The sequence below is a fragment of the Leuciscus leuciscus genome (genome assembly GCF_965113295.1).
Source record: "Leuciscus leuciscus genome assembly, chromosome: 13".
Classification (NCBI taxonomy): Eukaryota; Metazoa; Chordata; class Actinopteri; order Cypriniformes; family Leuciscidae; genus Leuciscus; species Leuciscus leuciscus.
Window position 1 is genome coordinate 37500414 of NC_138737.1, and position 23426 is coordinate 37523839.

Below are 23426 nucleotides of genomic sequence, written 5' to 3' on the forward strand. Positions count from 1 at the left end.
TAATAGAAACAAAATTATAAGTAATAACTATCAAACTATCAGGGTGGCCGCGGGTCCTTAAAAAGTCTTAAATAAAATGTTCCTAATAAAAGGCCTTAAAAAGTATTAAAATGTCTTAAATTCATATTCGATAGGTCTTAAATATTTCTGGTCACATTACCGCTAAAATTTCTCCAGTCTGACGGACCTAATGTCCGTCAAATAACCAGTGAAGCATCGAATCGCGAGAATGATTCAGATTTTATTACTTAAACAGCTATTGATAATGATAATGTAGGCTTTTTCTGGTAACGCTGTTGAGGCTCGCTCTGCTTGTCTCTGTGATAGATTTTATAGTAAGAAATCAAAACAAATGAGCATAACGGCAAACATAAAAAAACTCACAGAAGAAACATACTGAGGTAAAAATTCTAAATGTTTATTTTTTTAATTTTTTTTATAACATGTGATATAGTTAAGTAACATAACATGACGGGAGCTATTTTGCTGAATATTCTCACGATTGCAAATGTTATTTTAGTTCAATAAACAAGTAGTTAATATTAAATTATTTCAATTACTTAGGTTAAATATTACATATACGTATGCAATATAATGTGTATTTCCATCACAGGTTTGGTCTTAAATTTAATTCAAAGTGGCATTAAAAAGGTCTTAAAAAGTCTTAAATTTAACTTGTTTATATCTGTAGACACCCTGTATTAACTGGCCGGAATTTTGAAGTCGGTAGCGGAGTCCTGCCTTCAATTCAGCGTTTCTAAAGAATCACTGGTATGTGTTAATCATTTTTATAATCGACTGTATGTTATTTGTCATATATGATGTATATTGTGCTCTTCCCAAACTGATGGCCTGATCTAGTTCACCAGTGCTGCCGATTTCGCACACTTTTGGGTGCTTTTGTCAATGCTGTTGTTAACTAGCGGTGTCCTGCCTATTCAATCCAGCGTTTCTAAAGAGTCACTGGTGTGTATTAACGACACACTGACGGGAATATTGTTCTTTGTGTTGTTCACTGTATCGCTTGTTTATACAAAGGGTTTGTTACCGCCGGCGCTCTCTGGAAGACTACATTACCCATCACTGCCTAGAACTACAGCAAACTACGGCAACTCAAATAGCTCAAAATACACACCAGGTTTAGTTTTTTTTTCTTTTTTTCCGTGGTGACTCTCCCTGCATTCCAAATGGCATAATGTTATGTATTTTATATATTGTGAATACATTTATTATAAATTCATTCATTAATAAATGATTTAAGTAATAATTGATGTGCTGTATTATACATTTTTTAAGTAGAAATCCGTTTTGAAAGTTCAAAACACTGATAATTACAATAACTAGGTTTCCTGAAATAAATATTGTTTAAATATTGCTTAGGTACAAAGACTTGGACTTGGCCTTTAGGGACTTGTGAACATGTCTGGTATTTATCATTTTTATAATCAACTGTATGTTTTGTCATATCAAATGAGATGTTTGCTCATTATGTATTTACAGTAGTTGAGGAGTTCAGAGAGAGATGGCCTGCCGACTGCACCTTTTCTAAAGGATGAGGTAAACCATTTAATAGCAACTGTCAATATTAATAATTATTCTAATTATTATTTCTAAATATCTTCAAATGCATCATATTTTTGCCAGCGATGAAGATCTTTATTAGTTGAACATCTTCGTATGCTGTCTGTGAATGAATGATTCCACAGGACGATATATTCGATTTCATACATTTTACAACCAAACAGATTATTACGCTACGATAGCACTACTAGAAAGTATGACATTACCCGTTTTTTGGACATATACATTAACTTATACATTAAATAAGCTACCATTGTTCATAGTTTATGAACACCCGCCGTCCCGCGGTAGTTTGTGTGTATTGTTGCGCAGTGGGGTGCGAACTCGACTTGAAAACGAATGCCTTTGCCTGCCGTAGACACAGTTAACCAGTTTAAACATGCTTGCAGAAATATACATTTGATTATATTTTGGAGAACAGACAGAAGAAGATCCGTCAATGTACTTTTGTGTTCAGATGTTCAGTAGCAGTCATGAGCGTGAGCACATGTGGAGAGTTTTAACTCTTTCTTCTCTGTGTCAATTACATGCCTTTGAATGCAACACTCTGCAGATTCACTTTATTTCTACATGTCTAATAATCCAAATGTAGTTGTATAAGTTACTATTATACAAACCAAAGGACAGGCAATGATTTTCGGGCTACAGATGGCAGAAATAATGCTTGTCTCTTCTGTTTTTGTTGCAAAGATAGCCTATCTACTTATGATAATAATAGTCATTTAAATAAAAAAAAAATCATTTTATATATATGACGACGTCAGATGCAAAAGCCTCTAAGTACCATCTGAAATTTTCTACTAAAAGAGCATTTTTATCAAGCTTGTATGTTTATGTTCAGTTATTTCACTTAAATGGCAATGAAAAGTACCTATTAATTGTCATTAAAGTGAAATTACTGAACTTAAATATACAAGCTCGATAAAAATGCTTGTTTTAGAAGAAAGTTTCAGATGGCACTCAGAGGCTTTTGCATCTGAAGTCTTCATATATAGATATAGATATAGAGATAGATAGATAGATAGATATTATTACTTTTACTTTTGAGTAAATATTTCTATAAGTACTTGTACTTTTACTTTGAGTACAGTTTTTGGATACTCTACCCACCTCTGGTTAATTGATGCACATGATGTTGTATAACGTTAATGGTCGCCGAATATAACCACAAAATGGCGTTAACTGTTATCTACATCACAAGAGAAATGGACGAATCAGTCATATAAAAAAGTTATTCAGTAAATCGCTTTGGACAAAAGCGTCTGCTTTGGCCTGTTAAATAACATCTAGATAATAGATGGACAATAACAAATGTCACCCATAACATCTATAACTAATGGTTGCCCTTTTAATTTTTCTTTCCTCATAGGTTCAAATACTAATAGCTGGACTGAAGTGGCACTACACCATGCCTAACAACAAAGGTAAGCCATGTAGCTATAGTGTAATTTAGATTAAAGTCAAATATTGAAAGCAACACATTGACCGTAAGAGAGAATAAAATAATAAATTACCCTTGTGTAATACCTATACTGTCATATTATTATTTCAATGAACAGATAAGAGCAATTCATTTGTGTTTTATTGTATATCTGCTGCATATCATTTTTTTCTGTTTTGTTTGGATAGAAAGAAATCAATGGCCGACACAAGTTACTTGTGTGTGTTAAAATATGTGTTGAATGCTGTATGCTATTAACAGGTCCAGTGATTTGGATCATGGGCAGCAGTTACATTCGTCGTGGGGAAGAGAGGGCCAGAGAGACCATAGGGGCCAAGGTTCACTGGTTTGGCTGGGGTGGACTTCGATGGCACGGACTCCTTCCTTTCTTCTACCGGTCCCTTAGAGGAAGAGCAGCCCCGGATGTCCTGCTGATTCATTGCGGCGGGAACGACTTACAGTAAAAAAACAAACATTGTTACACGTTACATGTAGTTCATACAAAAATAATTCTACAGTAAAAACTGCTTAAAATGTGGATTTCGTTGGAGTTGTGCGTCTACTATGATGGGCAGTGTTGTGCCAGTTCATACTTGAAAAGAACTAGCTCAAAGTTCAGTTCACACAGATGATAATGAACTAGTTCATGTTCATAGTTCTTTTTTTTTTTTAAATGAACTAAGTTCACATATCTAAAAATGAACTAGTTCACGTTCATTTGTTAAATTCTTTTTAAGATAGGCCACTATCTTACTCAATAGAACCTCTTTACCATCCATTACCAGCTGCAAATCACTGCCACTCCAAAACTAATCAAAATTATTGTACCAATAAACAAGAGACAATTATTATAGCCAGGAGAAAAATAATGTTGAGATAGAGAATATATTTACCCCTTAAATAATGTGTAATCATGATATGTAGAAATTGGAAAATACAAGGTGCAGTCAAGGTATACTGTATGTTCAGTGAAACTTTTATTTAGCCAGCATGAACCAAATTACCCAGGACTTAAAAAAAAAAGGTATATTCAGGTTCATGGGGAAAAGATCAGTCTACTGACAAAAATCCAGCATATTCTGAACGGCAGTAACTATGTAAACCAGACCAAAGTAGTCATGTACTGTAATGTCAAATTAGCTTGGGCTTACCCTGCTCAATGTGCAATACTCAACCAACACATTTCCACACCTTCAAAAGGAAGTAAACAGTGAGTAAACGATGAAAATGCCATTTACATTCATTTATAATAAAACAATCTTCCTGATTATATTTGTCTAAAGAAAATGAACAGCTAGCAGCTGAACAACTTTACTTAAGATGACCTTACCCTGCTCAATGTGAAATACTGGACCAACACATTCTAGCATCCTCAAAAGACAGTAAACAGTGAGTAAACAATGACAATGCCATTTACATTCATTCATATTTTTTTTTCTAACTCCTCCTGACTTATATTTGTCTGAAAACTGAAAATTATACAGCATATAGCTCTAATAAACAAACATAGCATTCAATTTCAGATGCTGGATTTATCTGTACAGAAAGGAGTCATAGGCTTCAAAGTGCAATAGTCAAGCAGCATAACTTACTGAACGTAAACATTTGGAGAAAATAAAAAAGAAGGTTGACTCCTGAGTTTTTGTCATGCTGGAACATCTTTACAAGATGTCCCACTCTTATAGCACCACAAAAGAGTTACAGTGGATATTACTAGTCCAATACATCAACCAAGAAGTTAAACTTCTTTAAGCTTTCTGTTTGCATTCAAGAGCAGTTGCTTCTCAAAGTTTTCATCACCAAGCCTGTTTCTCCTGGGCCTGAATATTTGGCCTCCGATACTGAAAAGTCTCTCCACTGGAGCGCTTGAGGGGAGTGCAGTGTTGTATTTAAGGAAGAGCTTTTTGAGCCTGGGCAGCAGCATGTACTCTGCAAAGCCATCTGTGGTTGGTGCATCCAAGTAAGTGTCTGCTTAATTTTTTTTGAGATTCTGAGGGTTTTGGTTAAACCTGAAGAAGGAAGCTGTTGTGTCTTTGTCAGTATCACCACTAGGCTGAGACTGATCAGAGTTTTGTGTTTCTGAGTCATCTGAGTTGCTAGTTAGAAGTTCTCGTTTCAGCATAACTCGGTAAAGCAGCCGTTTTTCCTCATCCTCCACCCAGTTGAGCTTGAATATTGGCAGCAGCATGGCTGACAATATGTGTTCCTTCTCAAGCATGGCTTCAACCCTTGTTTTCAGTGACTGCAGGATGTTTAGTATGAGAGGACGGCATGTAATCAGACCTTGTGCAGCAGTGGGCTTTGTGCTCTCCTCCAGCTGGCCATTCATATCATTTTGTAGTTGTACAATGGTCGGAGCCAAATACCCGAGGAAGACGTTTTTCTCTCCCTGCAGGATGTTCAGTGCAGATGCTAGGGGCCTGATTACATCCACAAACTTGTGGATGAAGCTGATTTCCTCTGCAGAGAACCGCCTAAAGCCAAACTCATCACAGACAGCATGCAGGATAAGGTTGTCATATGCAAGAGTGACAGTATCAGCAGCTTCATTGGTGTCTGCCTGGGGAATTAATGTTGCTATGTGAGACAGTCGCTTCATAGCAAGATACAAAGAGTTCCACCGTGTATCATTTGGGAACACAAAACCAATCCCAAGCTTTCCCTCAATAAAATCTGAAGCTTTGGGGCTTCTTTTAATCCGGTTCCACAAAGCAGATGCCTTAGCAAAAACAGCCCTCGACAGTGTTTTGTACTGTTTATCGGTTACCTTCTCTGTGTCTTTGGCAACAAGATTTAAGGTGTGAGCCATGCACCTTCTGTGAGGGCAAAGACGGGGGTCTTCCAATGCTGAGAGAGGCTTAGGTTCCATGTCATCCTCTTCATCTACAGCAGGAGGCGAGGTAGATCCTGGTTCATTTTCATTTTCAGTTGCTGCATTATCACTGTCAACATCTGGATCTGGATCTTTATCAGCAGTGGGAAAATCTTCTGTGAAACAGTTGAATGCTTTCACAAAATTAGAAGCATTGTCTGTCACAGTGCACACAATCTTGTTTTGGATTCTGAACTCTTTATGCACCTCTGACAATGCTTTGGCGAGAACATCATGTGTGTGTGCTCCTCGAACACGACGGCATGCAAGCACTGCAGAGCTTCTCTGAGAGATATTATATTTGTTGAGCCAATGAACAGTAATGCCTAAAAACGCTTTATTCACTGCAGACTGCAACTTCAGAGAGTTCATTCTTTAAGTCAGAAATATTCTCCTGGAATGCATTGTTCAGTAGTTTCTGTACCTGCTTTCTTGAAGGCACATGCCTGGATGGCTGCAAACCTGTCACTAATTTGATGAATGATGGCTTCTCGACCTTACTCAAAGGCTGCAGATCTCCCACAATGTAATCCAATACAAGCTTGTCCACTTGTTGCTGGGAAACGAAGGAAACATTTACATTTACATTTTACATTTAGTCATTTAGCAGACGCCCTTATCCAAAGCGACTTACAAATTAGGACTAAGTTCAGCGAGTCATCATAAAGAGGCAAAAGCAACAACAACGCAGGAAGTGCTCAAAATACGAAGTTCTGGTATTATTCAGAGTAGCATAAGCCTGATAAGTGATGTTTCAAAGGGAAAGGATTTTTTTTTTTTTATTTTTTTTTTTTTTTTTTTATTTTTTTTTTTTATAAGGTTAAGTTAAACAGCAGGTCCTTTACTAAATGCAGTGAGCTTAACTTGGGTGGGTGTGCTTGGCGGCGGTCCTCTCTTCGTTAATGATTTCTTGCGTTCATCAGTCAGTCGCAGATATTTGCCAAGATAGCTCGGATGCCGTAACTCGATGTGTCGCTTCAAATTTGAGCCCGATGTGGCTGACGTACGTACTTGTTTGTTTAGTCCCGGTGGGCACAGTTTGCACAAAAACGTAAGTTTTTTTTTTCCGTCTGAGTCTTCCTTTGTTTGTACATACAACTCTGCTAAGTGCTCTTCAAAACTGGCTTCAGCAGTAGCTAAGTTTGAATCACGTGTACTAGCACTAGCCATGCTGGACAATCAAGGTGTTTGCCATAAACAGTGTCGTAAAACCTGACTTTTCAAATGAGCGTGAACGTGAACTGCGCGTGCTGCTCATTCCTGCCAGAGTGAGCGCCGCTCTCGTTCACGTTCATTGTATGAAAAGTGATTCGTTCAGTTCAGCGTTCGGCGAAAATATGAACGTGTTCAGTGAACGTCGTTCATTGAACGCGTTCATGCACAACACTGATGATGGGATAATGTCCACTTTAACGCACCCTCCGAGACTGCCGTGAAATAGCACCGCGAATTGTGCAGAAAATGCAATAGGCGGCTCTTTGTGCATTGTGTAATGTCAAGTTCAAAAATTCATTCAAAATAATTCTACAGTAAAAACTGCTTAAAATGTGGATTTCGTTAGAGTAGCAGCTCTACTATAATGGGATTCCTTTTTTTTCTTTTTCCTTTTTTCTGCACCCAATGGATAGACTCGTTTCATTTTTGCGGTCAAATTTCCAAGACAACGATTTTACACGGTCGGTTGACTGTTAAACCGCGGCACCGGCGAGTACCATCTGTAGTTAGGGGGCCCGCTAGTGGCGGCGGGGCCCTAAGCAGCCGCTTAGTTCGCTTATAGGGAGAGCCGGCTCTGAGTGTGAGCGATACACACAGAAAGTGCTGTAAACATTATTTGAACAGGAAGATGTGCACTAAAAACACCATACTATTGGGGATGGAAAAGTATTCATTTGTTCATCCTCCTTCTCACAAGAGCCCCTGATACTTTTTCAGTTTCTCGCCTTGCCAAATGATGAAGGCGTATCTTGCAGTACATGGAGGCTGCCATCTTAACCAAGGTGTGAACATGATTGTCCTCAACACTGGTCTCAAACATGTGGTCGTGCAACTCTGAAAAAATATTCTTGTCAGCACAATCACTCAGAACCTGAATTATAATGGCAGCTGTCACTCCTTTTCCTTGAGGAAGCTTTCCTCCACTAGTATTCAGTAGTCTTTGACAGCACCTTTCAGAGGCTTTACACACCTCCACAATGCTTGTTGGTGGATTCTGTAAGCCTCCTGTTCTTCAGGGCAATGAAAGCATGCATGCTGGAATCAGAACTCAGTGCAACAGAACAGGGCATGCACAAGAATTTCTCCTTCATCTTTTTCACCACATATCCAGCAATGTAATGGATAGCGGCGTCCTTGAACTCGGATATTGAATCGACATAAGGTGAGATGCTGTAGTCGTGGTCAGAATCCAGAGGGAGTGCTGGTGTGACATCAAATTGACGAGAAGCTGGACCGACTGTCACTGCCAACATGTTGGTTCCATCTCTAATGAGACGGTTCCCGGTTCCATTTTTCATTTGATGTCTCACTAGGAGGCGTTTGTACGCAGCTTTGAACTGTCGGGCAGTAGGGTTGTTGTTGTTGTAGCCTCCGCGTGCCCTAACTGCAGAAAAGAACAGCTCAAGATGATCCTGACTGAGTTTGTAAGTGAGGAGATACTTACAAGGTGCATCCTGTGCTTCAACCAGCTCTTTAAAAATGTTGGAAATGCTTCTGGAGCTGGCAACAAATCCAATGGGACCCGTTTTCCTAGGACCTGCATGAAGATGTCTCCCAGAGCTATCTCTGAGCTGCAGAAGGACATTTTCAGCTCTCTCCAACAGACTCAGCATGTGAAGTTTATTACAACTTTGGAAGGAGCTTCGTAACCCTTTGCCAGAGGGTTCCTGCTGTTGAGAACATCAAAAGCTAAGTCGATTGTTCTCAGAAATTTGACGGTTTCCTCTGAACCATGAAACTGAGGCAAGCGAAGTTCCTTGTTGCAGAATTCAAGGGCATCTGCAACGCTGCTGCTGAAAACTTGCAGCAAGATTTACCTTCATCTTCTGATGTCTCCACAGAATATGTGCCATCTTCAGCTTATTACCCAGCCTCAAGGTCTATATGTCAGGAGAGCAACTCTGAGAAAATGTTATATTCATGCCAGGTCTATGCGTTTCTGTGTTTCTCTGCCGTAGTACAGTAAGATTGAGCTTAAATCAAGCGACAACCTCCCCGTCTCTCTCTTGAAACCAACACGGAAGTGAGTTAAACTGCAATTCATTGACTGGCCGCTTGAGGCTGGCTGCAGAAGTGAGTCAAATCTGTATCTCCCCCATGTTAAAATTACCAACTTTACAGCAGAAAAAAACATGTTTACAGCCTGGATCTCTATGTGGCTTTGGTCTATACAGCTAATTTTGCCCTTCATAACAACTGTGAGGGGGGTGAATTTTTTTATAACTCATCGTTTAGTTAATTAATATTTAGAGTTCTGCATAATTAAGGGTGTGTCCACTTTTGAGTGACAGGTGGATTCCCACTGATGTCAATGCTAGCCGTTTGTCTGCTGTTAGCCGCGTCACTACTCACTTCACCTCAGCAAATTTTAGCTGCTGAACTTGCCATCTCTGCAGTGTTTGTGCTTTTCTAGGGATTATTTCATACAATTTAATACACCCATTACTTCGCCCACGGCTTAGGATTCCGTCGTTGTCGTCGAGTATCGTTCGAGAGAACAACCAGCGCTGTATTTCAGTTGTTTTCCTCTGTGAACATGCACTAATGGATGTCTGACAATTTCGTTGATTTTTTTTTTGAGTTTTCAGATTTAAAAACGTCTATAGATATAAAGGCTCGTTTGTTCTGCTCTCACGGAACAGATCGATTATAATATGCTTATGTACCGTCAGATGAAATCCTGCAGGTGTCGGCACTTTCTCCGTCCATGTAATAAATGCACATCCTTGAATGAGCGCAGATTTCTAGCGCATTTAACGTACTTGAACTTCATAGGTAATATATCTATGGTTTAACTCATTTGAGAGGTGGCCAAATCAGAATTTAAAATGGACTGAATAAGCTCTCTACGAACTTGACGAGCGATGCCGCGCTGACGGACCATAGACTATAAAAAAGTGTACTGACATGTAACTGTTATGCACATAAATCACTGTCACACACACTCTCTCATATTAAGTTACTGCATAATACATTTTCAACTAGCAGAATAGTACAGAATCACGATACACAGTCTCACTTGTAGCTAGGGCTGTGACGGTATGGGATTTTTTTCTTACCGCGGTAAAGAAGCAACAAATCTCGCGGTTTGGCGGTTAACCGACCCCCCCCCCCCCACCCCCACCCCAAAAAAAAAAATCACCCGCGGCCGCGTCACACACTGCAGACGCGATCAAGAACGCATGTAGCTTGTAAATGACAATGGAAATGAATAACATAAAGCAGTATTCTTTATTAACAAATAAACAAATTAACATTTATATTAAATTGTAAATATTAATAATTAACTATTAATTAAGGCCGGCGACACACTGGCTGCATGGTGTGAGTGTGGCGTTTCTGTTGCGTGTCAGCTGCGTGGCTTTTTTATGTCTTTGCACACCAGAAACAGCGCTGCTGCTGCTAGGTGACATATAAGCCTAATTGGTGATATATTCGACATATGGGGAGAGAGTTGTGGAAGGCCTATACTTAATGTTAAACATAAATATATAACAGCAAAGACAGCATCGGCAGTATTGATGGCAAAATAGGCTACAGAATATTTCGTTCTCTATTGACAGGTGCAATATTTGAAAATCGATCATATTTTTTTTTATTACATTTATATCTGCATTTATGTCAAAACCTAAACTTTCAAACATCAAAATGTAATTTATTAATATGTATTCATGTCAAAATGACATACAAACATTTTTTTCCTATTCTATTTTGCCAGGAAACGCTTCCAACAGGCTTGTGTGAAAAATAGGCGTCGGTTCTATTTCTAGCATGCACGCTTTTTTCTGCGCGCCTCGTGCCGCAACTGAGACGCGCGTCTCACGCAGGCTCACAGTGTGCAAGCTCTAACCTGTTAACATGGGAGCCGAAATAAAAACGGACACGCCACGCAGCCAGTGTGTCGCCGACCTAAGGTAGGTGTGCTGCACTTAAGTCCAGCAAACGCCACAGGATGGTTAATTTTTCTAAGATGTGGTCTTAAGTTAGTGGTATTTCCTCGCGAGACAGATACTTTTGTGCGACAAATACGGCATATTGCCTTGTCCAAATTCACCGGATTCCCCTTAATTGTCACCTGCCTCAAAGGCGACACAGTATTTGGCTTAGACACTAGATTCGTGGCTATTTTTTGAATAATGTCATTTGGCTAGCGCCGTCAACTGTTATTGCCTATACCACATAAGAGAGATCGCTACTTGCAATTAAAATCTAACTCCAACTGTTTACGTTATGCTTGCCTTTTATGCCTGTGTTTGTTTGTATTTAATTGAACATTATATGTAAACATCACAAGTACTGAAACCTAGCAGTTAATTAATAATTCAGAAACGCACAAAAAAATAAATCCCCCATATGTTTAACGGACTGTCCCTCCCTTGTGCAGGAAGCGTTTTTTTTTTTTTTTCCAGAAGCACTTGAACATGGGACTCGGAGAATACAGTAAATTATAAGCAAATATTAATGTGTTTATAGTTCATATCACACACCATATGCACTCCTGTAACTTTCAAAAAAAAAAAAAAAAAAAAGTGCGGTGATGACCTCACACCGCGGTAGGCATCTCATTAACGCGATATTGCGGTGATGCGGTTATCGTCACACCCCTACTTGTAGCCATGTCTTTTAACTATTATAATATTTCGAAGGGCAAAAACAGGAACTTTTAATTGGCTTTACATCATCAACTGTCACTTTAGCGCGAGGCTCTGTGCAGTCGCAGACTTGGTACTGTCAGTAGCATATAGCATTACCTCCCTGAGCTAACTCTGGTAGCCAGGCTACTCACGCCCCGCCTCTTTGCTCATTTTCTGTTATCAAGGAGTGACGCGAGGCCAAGATGGCGACGGCCGAATCCGCCCACTTTAGGCTTCAAAAATGCTCTTCAGAAACCTACGGGTGACGTCACGGACACTACGTCCATATTTTTTTAGTCTATGGCTTAAATACACAACTGAACGACTTTCGACTTCCTTGTAAGGTGGAAAAAACATTGTTTAAAGATAGAACGTATATGCTAATGCTTACACATGATACAATCCCCTTTCCACATTAAGAAACTATTTCTCAGTGTATATTAGTGGTATACAAATGCTACATTTGCATCAGTCGAAACATTCATTTTCTTGCAAAGAGCAAACCAAGTGTACACATCTGAAGTATCATCATCACTGGAACTCTCTGCTAAGTGAACATTGCATTTTACTCGTACCTTTAAGCAGAATACATGATCCTCCCAGCTACCCTCCTTGTGTCTAAAATATGTTCCTTAAACACGTGTGTCCATGCAATCTATAGTCTAACTCGTGCATTTTACACTTCATAAGATAATACAACTGATTATGAATATTAATAAATAATAATACAGATACATAATATTAAATAATTAAATTTTAGTCTTAAGATTCAGACACAAAATGGTGACATATCTGTCACGGGGACACACAGGAAAGTAGGTAGATCCAAATGCAGTATGAAAATAGTTGTTTATTGAAGTGTAATCCATCTCGTAGTCATCCAGGCAAGGTTCAAAATCCATGATAGCAATCCAAAATACACAATAAACAAAACAAGAAACAGGTCGTACGCAGACCAGAAGTGTAGTGACAATATATGACGACTCCATGACAAGGACTAAAACAGACAGGCTATTTATACACAGAAACTAATGAGAAACAGCTGCGTGCAATGATGAGTGATGAGAACAGACAAAGGATCGTGGGAAATGCAGTTCCAGAATGAATGGTGACAGTAAGGGAGAGAGACCTCTAGTGGACACCCGGGGAAACACAAACCAGACACTGTGACAATATCGTCTTTGACCCATATTGTTATTTATACAGTATATACAGATTGGTCATAAATAAGGCGCTATATAAATAAAGATGACTGTCTTGACTTTTAAAACGAAGCAAATGTGTTACCAACATTCTTCAAAATATCATCATCTGTGTTCAACACAAGAAAGAAACTCATACAGGTTTGGAACATGAGGGTGAGTAAATGATGACAGTTTTCATTTTTGGGTGAACTATCCCTTTATCATTTTCTTTAATTTGGAAAAAAAAAAATTCTGAACTAACCAGAGTTTAAATGCGGGCCATGTTTTATAAAGTTATATAGTTCTCCACACCAGTCTCCAGGTGTGAGGTGTAGTCAGATTGCTTTGAGCATGTAGTTCTTCAGAGTTTGCCTGAAGCTGTTCATCTCCACATGTACTAAGAGTAGCTTCAATGAAAAACTGGTTCAAGTCTTCCTCTGAGACACGAAATCCGCATTCTCTCCCATTAAACCTTTAAGTAAAAGAGGAAAAAGTTTGGTGTGATAACTAAAGGTACAGCAATAAAGGTTAATTTGTATTTAATTATAAATTCTATCTTTGCCCCAAAATAAAACTGTCTACTAAACCTCGTCAGTCCAAAGTTGAATGACTTTCTTCTGTGGAATAGAATGTTATCCACAATCTCCTTTCACTTTAATTTTACAGAAGAACACTGAATGAAAGTAAACGGAGAGTGAGACTAACATTGTGTATAATATCAAAAAATGTTGTTATATGTAAGTAAGCCATATGGCTTTGGAACAACATTAGGGTGAGTGAATGATGGGAGAGTTTGAAGTTGTTAACTGTCCTTTTAACAATTCCATTACAAAAATGTAAATAAGTTAAATATTTAATATAGTCATATACCGACCTGTGTGGAAGAGCGTAGATTGTGAGTGTTCTTTGCACTCATTAAAGGGTAACTCTCGCCAAAATTGAACCTAGGCTCTTTTTGTTAATCTACCCGAGTCAAACTTTCGTGTAAAAGCATAAATAGGATGGAAACGCCACTTTTAAGATTGACTGTATTTTCGTTTTAGGTCAAAATGCCTTTTGAATGGGAGTGAATGGGGCACTTCTATGATGGCATCAAAATCGCTATTTTTAAAACACTAATGCGGCTCGACACAACACCAAACTGTGCTGAAGTATCACCAGAGGCTCTACACATGAACTCCAGCATGGTTTGTGGACACAGAGTTTACTAAAAAGAAAGGTTTTGTACGACTCACTTTATCAGTTTTCCGGTGGCTGGAATTTTGTCAGTCAAAAGTAGTCGATCTCCGAATATATATTTATAAACATGTCCCAGAAAAAAACATTACTGGTGTGCATCTTGTGACAAAACAATTGCACTGACATATTTTAAGATACGTTCTCATTTAAAACAGCTCAAACATGCAATTTAGTCTAGGACTAGCCTTGTCTGTGAAGCCGGGTATAAAATTAATGGGCTATTTTCTTATAACGTGTTTTAATTGAATATTAGATTCAAACTAAATAAAAATTCTGCAAGAAAAGGTATATTAAATAAACCCCCTAAATATCATGACTGTGTGGACTATTACACCTTTGTTTTCCTGAAGTATGACCACCAGCTTTCAATTCGTTGGTTTGTGGTTGAGGAGTCACACTGTACATATGGCCTGAAGCCCCTGCAAGGTCATCATCTGTGTGACTGATCCCAGAACAGTGGATTGCAGCCATATTTCCATCTAAACAGAACTGGAACCTTTGTAAGATATGCGCCCGTCTTCACAAAAAACTAAATGCAGGGTTTTTAAACTTCTCGTGTGGGGAAAATGTTGTTTATTCTGGCCAGTATGGCAAAGCCATGGCAAAAAGCAGGATAACTTGTAGGCTATAGCTTACTTGAAAGAAAAACAAATTTGCCGAGTAAAAACAGAGTTTGTGTTGTTGAATCCTACATTTTTTCTAGTAGGCTACAGAGCTCATGACAAATAAAAGTTCCAGATGGACAAACATTAAATGCAAAAACCAGTGTGAATAACAATATCTTAAAATAAACTAGAGAGTGGATACACAGATATGGCCTATTATGAATGAAATTCATGCATTTATTTGTCATTTAAACTGATGCAAACAGGGAAAGAGAGTAGAAAACACGTATTATCCTGTCGCCCCCTCTAGTGGACAGCATTAAGTATTACGGCCTTCATTACTCAGATAACTCAAGTCGATGGATTTTTTTGGGAAAGTAAGTCTGACCAGTTAGAAAAGATATAAGCAGACCAGTCTGAGGGTCTGAGCTGAGGCTGGTGAAGCATTAAAGTTCTAGGCGGAGTCAATTTCTCATTATAATAACAATTAATCCCAAACCTGGTAATTTTGTCAGTATTAATTTACATTCACTGATTCTGGCTTCTCTCTTTTCTGTCTCTTTCTTTTAATGTAAACTGAGTAGGCTACACATGCTTATATTCAAAAATATAAACTTTATTTCTATTCAATTTTCAAAATTATTTATAGCCCATAGGCTGTGTCACACACGCCTACCTGCCTTTTGATGTAAATAAAAGACTAGAGTGGTTAATGTTACGGACATATTATCATGGTACAGTTCAGCCTATTATTGATTTTTATTTCCACTTCCCTTTTATCCAAAGAGACGGAACTATTTGCACTGTATTTATCAATGGGAAATATGCTAATATAATCTGTCATATACTGTGGCTCACATTAATGGGGTCGCTTGCAAATCGCAGCAGCACGAATTACGTGACCAGCAACATATTTCTGCTTCAGATATTGTGTGTAGTTAACAGTGAGTGGTGGTTTCAGACATTATTTTATTAAAGTGCATTTGTCAGTGCCGCACTCGTACTGACTCTTATTCTGCCTGACAGAAAGAAAAGCTCACAGTTTACTGAAGGCGGAGCGGTTTGACCAATCAGATGAAAGGGGCGTTTCAGCGCCGCCCATGTGTGCAAATGAAATATCGAACCCATAAACCAACTTTTAAACCATAAACGAAAAATGAAAAATCGAGCCAAAATCTCATTTTTCGTTTTTTAAGCTAAACTAAAAAACGAATAAACGAGCTGGTTTTCAATCCGTGTATCATTCGTTCAGTCGTTTTTTTATTTAATATTGAAAGTATAAAAATGCGAAAACAGTTTCTTTTTAGATTTTTCATTTTTTCCCAAAAAACGAAAAACAAGAATTCAGCTTGATTTTTTTCATTTTTCGTTCTGAGGTAGAAAAAATAATAAACAGCTTGAATATTCGATTTCTACACATGGGCGGGAATGAAACGCCCCTTTCCTCTGAATTGTCAGCCGAAGATTTTCCTCAGTTCTGCACTGCAGAATAAGAGTCCTCCGTTGTGCAGATTCTTAACGCGTTTATTGCAACTAGGCTACATTTCATCTTTTTTTCATCAAACAACCAGACACAGGGCTTTCTTCTGTGTAGATATTGCATCAGCTGGGTATTCAGGGTAAATGACGGCTGTTAAGCCTACCATGGTCGCCTCACCCAGTAATTATTTTATTTTTTTAATAATAAATGAAGATATAAATCAATATAATTAGTTGTAAATTAAATATTTTTAACACTAATACACAAAGAAAAGAATAATGCATTGACTAGCCTATATAATAGGCCTATTTTAACGTAAACGCATGAACTGTCATTCAGACTGACTATCTAACAACCGGAGAACAGAGAACAACAGAGATATTAAAATACATACTCTTCTGAGTTTTATTATGTAGGCCTTGTGTTTTATTAAAATTTATTAATTTATATCTCAAAGATGTGCGCTTGCGCGCAGCGCACGGTCACGTTGAGAGGGAAACAAACGCATTTTATTATTAGCCTATTCAGAAATAGTGTAAAAGACCGTAAATAAAATACAACATTAACATTATAAACACTATTAATAACATATAGGCTATGTCTATGCGTATTTTACTTCCCCTTACTGTAGCCTATGTCAAATCCTTAAATGAATGGTATTCAGAAAACAACAAGAATGAAAAATAAGTAGCCCGTATAATAAAAATATAGCCTAAACTAATAACTTATAATAATAGCCTATTATGTCCTTTATTGAAACTGAAACTGTACGGACATTGGTTTCGCGCATCTCTCATTCGGTCCAAGGTTTCCATATTTGCAATGTAACATTTGGATGCTAACTAGTAATGTAAAGAAGGCTTCGTACTTCAGTCGAGTCCCAATATACACGTATATGCTAAATCATCATCTTCACAGCAAGGGAAATGAGTTTGGAATAACAGCGACTGTGCAGCACAGCCTTTATATTGTACAAAAGACCAATTCAATTAAGCAGAATAATTTTTATATATTTGGTTGACTGTGTTTTATTTTAATAATGAATAGGCTGCGATGTCAAGTTAGCAATGCCAGAAGTGAACTGATAATAGCCTGTTGTGTGAGCGAGCGATGCGCCAGCGCCATCACTTGGAAGTGCGTATCTATAGCACGAATGATAATATCTCGTTTGTTGCTCAGCAGGGGAAATAACTTAATATTCTGTCGTTTAATACTCTGTCATTCGAAGCAGTCAAATTTATATTTTTATTTGTGTACATTCAAAATGACTACAAATGACCTTTAAACAATAAAGAAAACAACATGATGCGCTGCGTCTCAAACTCCTTGAACATCTTTCTGGCGCACACCAAAAATGAACCAAAATAGAGTGAATAGCCTTCTGACGCGCCTACTTTTGAAAGTCAACATTTAGATTATTTTAAGTAAAATGCATTATATAGTCACTTAGGATTAAAACACAGCGTGGTTCATGATAAAAAAAATAAAATTAAAAAATTAAAAAAACGTGACTTTACAGTTCGGAAAATAGCAAACCCCTGGCACTTGAGAACTCTGGTCTACACAGAAGAAAGCCCTGTCTAGTCTATTCCCCAGTACGGGTTATGTCGAGCCATTCGTTAGTCTGGTTGATGGAAAAAATATGAAAAAGTTGCAATAAACGCGTTAAGAATCCGCACAACGGAGGACTCTTATTCTGCAGTGCAGAACTGAACTGATGACGGGACAGTTTGATCTTCGGCTGACAAATCAGAGGAAAGGGGCGTTTCATTCCCGCCCATGTGTAGAAATCGAATATCAAGCTGTTTATTAATTTTGCTACCTCAGAACGAAAAACGAAAACTAAAGCTGAATTCTTGTTTTTCGTTTTTTGGGAAAAAATGAAAAATCGAAAAAGGAACTGTTTTCTCATTTTTCTACTTTCAATATTAAATCAAAAAACGACTGAACGAATGATACACGGATTGTTTTCATTTCTCGTTATTCCATTCCAAACAGGAAATGAAATGATCAAAAAGTACACAGACCAAGTACTTGTTCATTCAACTTTCGACCTATAACCCATGTTGAACTTGCAAATCCTACAATCAAATCTGAGATTTCTCAATGGCAATCGGGTGAAAGAGACAAATTTAGCCGTCTTGCCCCATAGACTCCCATTCATTTCGCACTCATGGGCGATCGCTCCCAGTGGAACTCTGGTGGAACTACAACCAAAATTCGGTACAATAGGACTTAAAAGGGAGTGGCCAGGCTCTCCGTAGACGGGCTCTGGTATTGCTATGTATTGCTGGACCCAGATGCTTCAGAGGTGAAAAACATTCCAGGAACAAAAAGCCCTTTCAAACTACAGCTGTACAAAGAGGCACTCGGGAAGGCTTATCATTGAATAACACTGTTTATAAGCACATTTCAAGACTTTTTAGCCAGTGGTGAGCATATTTAATTTAATGAAAATCTTACAAAGACATATGTATAAAAGACTATTTACATGAATGGGTTTAAATCAAAGTGAATTTTCATTACTTTCATTGTTGTTTGAAGACTGTACCAGGGATTCTTCTAGCGAAGACAATGAAGTGCACATAAAGTCTCACAGTCCACATTATGAGAGTAAAGCTTACATAAATATAACGTTTAAATGTAACTCATTTTAACACGTGACTTGTGTTTGTTTGTTTTTTTTAGTGCTGGGCAACGATTAATTTTTAATCACGATTAATCGCATTGTCACGAGCAAAATTTAATAATGAATTCTAAAGTAGTGTATATAGCAAATCTAAATGTACTGCTATATACAGAAAAGTGCAATAACATGTGGTTTGCAAAAACTTTAAACAAATAGCCTAATGTGCTTTTTACCAGCAGTATTCCCTTTACACAATAGCAATAAAATATTTCTTGTAAATCTCAACTTAAACATTAATGTAATCAAATAAAATATTAAACCAAAGCTATTTGCCACTGCCAGGGCATTACCTTTTATCTAGCTTGTTAAACAAGTTACCATCAGAGTCCTGTTTTCTTGTTTTTGTTTGTTTTTCTGAACAGGCATCAACAGGTATCTTTCATCAGGGAGCAGCAGAAACAGTCAGTGTTCAGTAGCAAGTTTCCCTGTTACTGTGCGTTCACACCAAACGCGAATAGCGCGTCAAATTCGCGTCTACCTCGTCTAGTTGGACGTTTGAACATTTTGAATCCATTCGCGCGTCCAGAGCGAAATTGACCCGTGTAAAAAGCAAAGGTTTGACGTGAACTGGACGCGTGAATGAGGCGAACTCGCGTCACATCAAACAGGTATTAGTTAACAAGACATTATTTGGAGGTTAGGAGTGGAGTTGCTCAAATTAATACATAGTTGTTGTTTTTCAGACCCCCTGATCTCTCTCTGCCTTTTTTGGACCAAGTAAGTTCATAATGTTCATACCTTGCTAAGTTACTTTGTTACAACAAATGAAAAAATGTAGTCTGTCTTTATAATGGTCAGTTCTAATGTTATTTTAATAATTGTTATATTTCTGACAAATCTAGGAAGCAGGAAAAAACTGAACAAATATCCAAGAACACACACATGATTGCTTTTCAAGTAGCCTAATTACTTTTGTATGTCCATAGATGTAAATTCCTGTTAATCTTTGTCTTTTTACAGCAGTTACACGCGTCTCTATGCACCAATAATAATCTAAAGTGACTGGGAAGAGTCAGATGAGAGCAGACAACATGTTCAAGAAGAAAGGTTCTTAATTCATTTATTAATGACTCTGTCTCAATATCATGTTCCCAAATTTATTGACTATTTTTTTATTTCATCATTAACTTAATCAAAACCTCTATTTATTACAGCACAGATGTATTAACTGCTGCAGATATTGTGTCAGATCTCTCATTGAAGATCATAAAAACGTCTTGCCGCAGATTCAACATAAATAGAGCCAATGTTTGGGATGGAGCAATTTGTGGATTCAAGCATCATACGACCCATTACACAACATGCTTGTTAAATTCACAGATGACAAAGGCACAACTGAAGATGCAGTGGACACAGGTGTTCCCAAACGTGAGTTTCTAACCCTCCTAATGGACTGTTTATGGGCACGGAGAATCTTTGATGGTCCAGAAAATAGGAGATTTCTCACCTTTAACAACACAAGTAAATGATTTACTCACATCTACCTTTTATCTGCCCTGTTCATAATTGTCTTGTTTTATACTAACTGGACAATAACAGTTTACTACAGCTGCCAGAGAAGATGAATACTTCCTTGCTGGGCGGATGATTGCAGTTTCTACTGTTCACGGTGGTCCAGGTCCAGGTGGTGGACGATCACCTCACTGGGAGAGTTGGCATTAATGGAACAGTTGAAGATAAAACAGATGAGGAAAAGGCAGCTTTCCTTGAGGTGCACTCAATTTTTATATAAGCTCGTTTTAAGATTTTTAAACAGTTTAAAATATCTGTCCAGATTACAGGCATATGTTATAGCATAAAGTAATTGTATTAAGTGAGAAACCTTATTAAAGGTGTAAAATCCTAATAGCAAAAATAACATAGCTCTAATTCATCTAACAATATTAATGAAAGCAGTTTACATATGATAATAATAATTTAAATTAAGAGTTATTTTTCTGAAAGTTATCATAATGACTAGATCTTTCTGTTAAACACAGGGCCATTTGGACACACCCACGTAATGAAAGTTGGTGGCCCCACATCTACGCCTCCTGGACAGACGATGATTGGCTGAAGAACTTCAGAATGGGAAGAGGCAGTTTCAAACTACTGACACTCTCCGGCCCTGGCTGACATGACAGACCACTCAATTCAGACAGGCTGTGCCTATAGAGGCTCGTGTTGCAATTTGTATTTTGGAGGTTATCCACAAACCTGGAGTACAGATCCATCTCACAACTGTTTGGTGTTGGGTTATCAACATGTTGCACTATCACCCAAGAGGTTGTGACTGCCATAACTGTGGTAATGAAGCCTCTGCAGCCGAGTTCAGGCAGATAATACAGGGTTTTCATGACAAATGGAGATTCCCTCAGGTGGCAGGTGCGATAGATGGAAACCCATATCAAGATCAGAGCTCCACCTGACAACTCATCTTGTTATTACAATCGGAAGGGAGACTATTCCATCATTCTCCAAGGTGTGGTGGACCATAGAATGAGATTTTGGGACATTAATGTTGGACGACCAGGTAAGATACACGATGTCCGTGTTTTCTCCCTCTCATCATTGTATGAGCGTGGCAGCGCAGGCACTCTTTTACCTCATTGGACTGAAACGTTTGAGGGGGTCGACGTGCCTGTTTTTCTTTTGGGTGATTCGGCTTACCTTCTACTAACTTGGCTCATGAAAGCTTACCCAGAGGGAGGAGCAGTAACACCACAGCAGCTCAACTTCTACCACAGATTGAGCCAAGCCCGTATGACCATTGAGCGTGCCTTTGGGTGCCTCAAAGGACGCTGGCGTTGCCTTCTTAAAGAAAATGAGACCCACATAATTTTTGTAAGCCGCATTGTGTCTGCTTGCTGTGTGCTGCATCATTTCTGTGAGATACAGAAGGAGGAATTTCTGGAGGGAGAAACCGTTGCAGAGGAAGAAGGATCTGTACATGATGAGCAGGGACACGCACAGCAGCAACACGACATTAGAAATGCATTGTGTAGCTACTTCACTACTATATGAATGGCCAACACCTGCAAATACTCTGCATTTAGTATTCACTATGTTAAATAGTTAAGGTGTGTTATCTCCCTTGATGAGTTCATTTTCACTTATTCTTATGTGCTAGTATAGGAACCACCACATACTGAACCAGTTTTGTCTGATTTAAAATGGATGGGATGGGAATACTTTTTAGTTTGAAATACTGTTTTATTTCCTGTTTAATTGGTAACAAATGTAAAGTTGACACATCTGAACAAACATTCTTTTTCTCCATTTCGAAAATAAAATGTTAGTAGACAGTCCTGCATCAGCAATGGTGTTTGTGACATCTCAGGAAACGCTGCTTGAATCTCCCACTGTTTATTGAAATGCACAATTTCTCTGTGTTACTTATGTCATTTTAATGCAGAAAAAAAATATCACAATGCATGTTGCTATATACACAATGCAGTGTGTGTGTGAGTGAGTGAGTATAACGAAGAGAATATAACATGAAAACAAGCAACAGGTTTATTTAGCTGCTTTTGGTTAATGTGAAGTATCCTAACTGGCTGTCATATTGGCAAGGCAAAGTATACTATCTATGCCTAAAGTTACGCCATAACTTCTGAAACAAGTGGTTGGTATTGGCAAGTGCAAAAACTAAATAAACTCACCGTCAACCTCTGTGTCAGATGCGGTATAGCCCGGTCAACTGTGCTAGCATCAGTAGCATCATTGGAATCTGACGATGGCAATGTTTTTTTTTTTTTATGTTTTTTTTTTTTTTAATGCTTTATTTCAAACATAAACATAAAACAAGTAACAAAAAAAAGTAGACTGAAAATAAAAGAGAAACAAACCAAACAATTAATAATAATAATATGAAACCAACATGTCCGAAAAGGAGTAGGATGAAGCATAAGCTTATTAAAACCTACCCCTTCTCCACTATTCAATAAACAACCAGTTTTCCCTAATAAACATGTTTACATAATACCTATCTACAAAAAATAGAAAATAAATAAAATAAGAAAACAAATACATAAATTATTTACAAAAAAACCCCACCCGATTGCTAAATCCCTTCCTCCTCCCTATACCTTGTGAAAACCATGTGTTTGTACTGCTTCTTAAACTGGGTCACGCTTGGACATCGCTTAAGCTCCACACACAAACTGTTCCACAACCTCACTCCACAAACAGAAACACAAAAACTTTTTATTGTTGTACGTGCCGCTGATGTTTTAAATGAAACCCCCCTCTCTGTTAATAAACTATTTTTGAATATTTCCAGGAAGTTTATTGTGTATTGCTTTGTACATGATTTGTGGTGTTTGAAAATGAACCAGGTCAATGAATTTTAATGTTTTTGATTTTAAGAAAAGTAAATTTGTGTGCTCTCTGTAACCAGTATTATGTATTATGTATGTTGAACTATCATGGGACTGTAGTGGATTTTTCCCCCTAAACCCAACTATTTAGAATAAAACTGTTGCGTCTACTCATCGACACAGAGCGT

General features: G+C 38.0%; 1 long non-coding RNA gene across 1 annotated transcript; it reads left to right on the top strand.

Annotated features, from left to right (window-relative positions):
• Positions 1-536: 536 nt before the first annotated feature.
• Positions 537-19721, top strand: LOC309513090. Its single transcript, XR_014211290.1, has 6 exons — positions 537-771; positions 1039-1138; positions 1504-1557; positions 2951-3005; positions 3284-3482; positions 19624-19721. It is a non-coding gene; the product is annotated as an uncharacterized lncRNA (long non-coding RNA).
• The last annotated feature ends 3705 nt before the right edge of the window (positions 19722-23426 follow it).